The 5,125-nt window shown below is 42.8% G+C and overlaps 1 pseudogene; it reads left to right on the top strand.

Annotated features, from left to right (window-relative positions):
* The first annotated feature begins 705 nt into the window (after window positions 1–705).
* Window positions 706–4,349, top strand: LOC124243821 (voltage-dependent anion-selective channel protein 3-like; annotated as a pseudogene).
* The last annotated feature ends 776 nt before the right edge of the window (window positions 4,350–5,125 follow it).

The following is a 5,125-nucleotide window of genomic DNA, read 5'->3' as shown; positions in this document are numbered from 1 at the left end:
ACTCTTTTTCGTCGTTCTTTCCCATGACCTTCCTTCTGTTTTCTGAGATGCCTTCCCAATGAACTGTATACTTCCAGGTCCTTGTCTCCAGCGTGCCTGTCAGAGGGACCAGACCAGAGCAGCTGTGCTGCAGAGCCTAGAAAGCAGCCTTTAAGTTGGGATTTGGAGCGGGGTCACTCACCAGTCAGATGATGAGCTTGGTGAGCGGGCGGTGGGAACCCTGCAGGCTTCAGCTTCAGGTTTCCTTCGACTCTCACTCGGATTGGGGTGGAGTGAGATACGGGGAGAGAAGGAGCAGTGATTACACCCATGCTTCTCAAATGTGGTCCCTGGACCGGCAGCATTAGCACCACTTGGGAACTTCTTAGGAACACAAACTACTGTGCCCCGTCCCAAGCCTGTGAAGCAAATTTGGGGGCTGGAGTCCAGAAATCAGTGACTGAAGAAGGCTTCTAGGTGATTCTGACGTATGCTAAGTTTTGAGAAACACAATTCCACAGAATGGCTCTTTGAAATTTGGACATGATGAAGGACTGACTACTAAAAATGAGGTGGAGAGGCTGGCCCCATGGCCAAGTGGTTAAGTTCATGTGCTCAGCTTCAGCGGCCCTGGGTTTCGCCTGTTTGGATCCTGGGCACGGACATGGCACCGCTCATCAAGCCACACTGAGGCAGCGTCCCACATGCCACAACTAGAAGGACCTACAGCTAAAAAAAATATGCAACTATGTACTGGGGGGCTTTCGGGAGAAAAAGGAAAAATAATATCTTTAAAAAACAAAAAAAAGGAGGTGGAGATACCAAGACTGATTTGTCAGAGTATTAAGGTAGATGTCAGAAGCCTCAGAAAAGTAGGCACATTAGAAGAGAGTTATTGTGTGAGACCAGGAGATGACTATGCTACCCAGGTGGCCCAGAGGTCATTTTCTTCCCTAAAGCAAATAGAAATGTACTAGTGAGGGAATGCCAGTATCTTTGACAAGCTCAATGTTAGTTATTATCTATCATATAGGATTGATAGTAAGAGATGCTGTCCTGCAATTGAACTTTTTATTAACATAGAGCTGATGGATTTCCATAATAGGGAAAACCAAGTGATGATACATAACATCAGAGACAAAGTGGATATTTTTACCATAATGGCAAGAAAGGAGTGGCGTCTTAGTGCTTCATTCTGCAAGAATTTATAGCCATGACTAATAGATCATGTTGTTCCGAGTAGTGAGAGAGATGGCTGCCAAATAGAGTATTGTTTGACTTGTGGAACCAGAAAAAAATAAAAAACTTGTGCAACCAGAAAAGGATTGAAAAATAAATCAATAAAAGGCCTATATCCACTGCCACAATGGATAATCATTATCTCTTGCCAAATTTTACATTTGATCCAAGGAACAAACTTAAAACCTATCATTCTCAAAGGAATTTGGGTTCCTTTGAAGAAGAACTTCAAAACTCTAAACATATACAACATTCCCTCATAACCTTCCCCAAAGGAACTGGAGTAAAGGTATCCTGGGAATGTAGCAACTCAGGTCTTTTGAGGGTTGTGGCCCATAGGGTCTGTGCTGACATGCCCTGTGGACTTGACATGCTCCTCAGTTACAGCAGGGTGTTAAAAAGGCCAGGTGAATGGAGTTCTGTTCTGAGTTCATCTCATCATGGTTTCAAAGGGCTGATGGGCTTGCCCTGTGGTCATTTTCCCAGCCCACAAGCACGTAACTGGGAGGGTTATACTAAGCAGGAAAACACTCACATCACCTCTACAGCTCGTGAAGTAAAAGCCATTAAGATAGTAAAAAAACTCAACTGACGGCCCTTAAAATTTCCCTCCTCTCCACCCACTCAACATAGCAAACCTGAAGCAAAGCTCAGGAGGAATTATAGAGGTTGGCGCCACCCTCAAGGAATTATGAGAGTGCTTGTCCTCGTCACGTTAATGACCAATTCACCCACCTCACTCTGGAAGGCAGATGGATATGGAAAATGATAATAGATTACCCTAAACTTAATAAAGGTTTGGCTCCAATTGCACTTGCTGTGCCCGAAGTAATATCTTTTCTGGGTTATATCAACACAGCATCTTATACTTGGTTTATTTGATCTAAGAAATTAGAAAAAAATGATCAGAAGCAGTTTGCTTTTGTATGAGAAGGAAAGCAGTATGCATTTTTGTTTTTTTCCAAGAGTTGTGTTAATTCTCCTTCTCTCTGTCATCATATAATCTAGAGAACTTAGTTATTTTTATGTTTTACAGAATATTACACTGATCAACTATGCAATGACAGCAGGCTAATATAACTTGAAGTGCCAAGTACTCTGAGTATGCTGGTAAGATAATGTCTGAGTGTAGGAAATAAACCCTGCAAAGATCCAGGACCTGCCATGATCAGGAGCACACCAAGGTAGATATGAAGTTTTTGTATCTTGAGTCTCCTACCACTAGGAAAGAGAGACAGTGCTTTTGGGGCATCTTTGTATTTTAGAGAAGCATGTTCTGCAATTACGAATGCTTCTCTGACCTATTTATCGCATGGCTCCGAAGGCTCCAGAATTTTAGTGAAACGCCAAGCAAGAGAGGGTTCTACAATAGGTCCAGGCTGCAGTGTAAACCTCCCGGCCCCTTGGCAGATCTGGCTGAGCTAGAGATATCCTTGGTAGGTAATAATCTTACGAGGGTCTATGACAGCCTACAGGAAATGGTAGGATGGACCCCTAGTGTTCTGGGGCAAGGACAGGCCTTCCGTCCCCGAGAACTACTAAGTATTTGAAATTAGCTGCTTGCAGCCTATTGAGCTCTGTTAGACGCTGAGTGCCTGACCATCTGACATCCAGTGACTGAAAACAGAGCAGTGCATCACGACCTGGATACCCTCCAATCCACCAAGTTCTAAGAGCGAGAATCCATTTCATGATGGAAATAATTCATCTGAGATCAAGCCCAAGCTGCTGGGCAGAGGGAATAAGTCAATTAAGTGAACAGGTGGCCCGGAGCCGCAGATCACCTACCTTCATTTCCCCTTTGCCTCTCTCTCAGCTTATAGCAACGATCTTGGAGAACAAGTCTCTTTCATCGACACCAGAGAAGGAAAAATCTCAGGTTTTATTAACATATGAATCCATCTGATGTATTGGGCAACTGCAGCTCCACTCACGGGGTCCAGAGAAGACAATGCTGTTTGTCGCCAAGGAATAACACTTAAAGGAAATGCTGTCAGTTGGTAATGAACAGCTCATCACTCATAGACTTTATATATAAAAAAAGAACTAACCTGACATAAATGCATACACAGACTCTTAAAGAGTATCCAATGTATTGGCTGGCCCAACAGGGGCCTGGAAAGAACAGGATAGGAAAATCAGAGACAAGGTGGTCTCAGGAACAGGCATAAGGATGGCCCTGTGGAGGTGGGCGCAAAGTCTGTGGATTTAGGTGTCTCGTATCAGAGCACCCTTGAAAGGGCCATCGATAGAGGAGGTACTCAGCCACAGCTGGGAAGTAGGACTCACCTGTTAGATGTCTGTCAGTCTGGGCAGCCCAGCCCTTGAGCAATGACACTGTGTGCAGAGGAAGAGATAGGTGCCCCTCATGGCCCAACAACGTGGGCTCTCTCTCACCAAGGGTGATTCAGCTTACCGCTGCCTGATAGCCAACCTGCCATGTACTTCTTTATCCAAAAATGAAATAGGGACAGTACTTATGGGACAGAAATCACTTTCCAGAAAGAACTGACTGACAAGTGACTCTTGAAATGGTATTTGTACCAAACACAGAAAATTAAAGGCTTCCCATAAACAGGATTGTGCCAGTCTTGGCAATAATGCTGATAGAGATTTTTCTAGAACAACAGTTTATGGATGAGCTCTGCTGGCCTTTGAACATTGGCTCAATGGCCATCAGAGCAGTTCTGATACAGGCAAATCCAAACTGTCGGAGAACGTCACCCTGGGTTGCAAATCTTCAGACTTTTACATGAAGATTCATGTGAATGATGGCACTGAATTTGGAAATTTTTTCTATAAGAAGGTTAATGAGAAAATTGAAGCTTCAGATAAATCTTGTTTGGACAGCTGGTTAGTGACAACACCCAATTTTGCATGACTGCCAAATACAAACTGGATTGTGGAACTTCTGTTCTTGGTAAATTACTAATTACCAGCCTGAATGCACAAGGGTCTACTCAGACCCTTCAACCAAGAGTTGGATCGATCCTGGCAGCTTAAAATGATGAGAACTTCAGTCCAAAGGTCATAAGGTTGAGCTGAGATTTGAAGAGACTGTGGTTTTGAGTAAAGCATCAGATTTGACCCTGGAGGTTAAGAGAAATGAACCCACAATACTTTGGCCTTAAAATTTTCTGTGAAATTTCAAATGTGTGAATTTTTTATTCCATAAAAGAATTGTAACTCTCCTTGTACTGATGTCTAGAGATGGTGAGTCAATTCTGAGAGGTAGTTGAAGGCATACATGACCATTGTCATATTCAGGACACGTTGCAGTTCACTTCCTCAGTGATATTTTAAATGTGCTCCTCAGTGACAGCGTAGTGTCACATTATAAAGGGAATGACCCAATTCTCCAGTCTGTGCATCATGTACTCTGCTTTTCATGACCTTTAAATATATTGGTCTTTGTGCTACAGTTGAATCTTTGTTTTTGCCACAGAGTAAAACAAATATATCACATTTGGATCATAATTGCCCATAAAAATATAGTTCAGACATGTATTCTTCTAACTAAGATGTATTAATAGGTACCAAAATGACTATCTAGCCTAAAACAACTAAATATCAGAAGAAAATATATGAAAAAAAATGATATTGATCAGTCCATATGCGTGAGGAAGCTTGGCAGAGGCTGAGGAAAGAGCTGGTTGGAGATTAGAGGCAGCGTCTCTGAGGATTCACAGGGCCGAGAACATTCCTGCTCACACCAGCTGGGGCACAAAAACCTTATAGTTCATGGGGTACCCAGTGGGGAATCCAGAAGAGCTTTGCCTCAGGAGTAGAGAGAATTAGCCGTATGCTAAACACCTCTAGATTCTTGATGAAAAAACAAGACCCTTAAAGATCACACTGTTTCAATGTAATATACTCGTTTACAGAACAATCCTTGAGAATATTTATA

This window comes from Equus quagga, chromosome 8 (genome assembly GCF_021613505.1).
Source record: "Equus quagga isolate Etosha38 chromosome 8, UCLA_HA_Equagga_1.0, whole genome shotgun sequence".
Lineage (NCBI taxonomy): Eukaryota > Metazoa > Chordata > Mammalia > Perissodactyla > Equidae > Equus > Equus quagga.
This window is presented reverse-complemented; position numbering and strand designations above follow the sequence as displayed.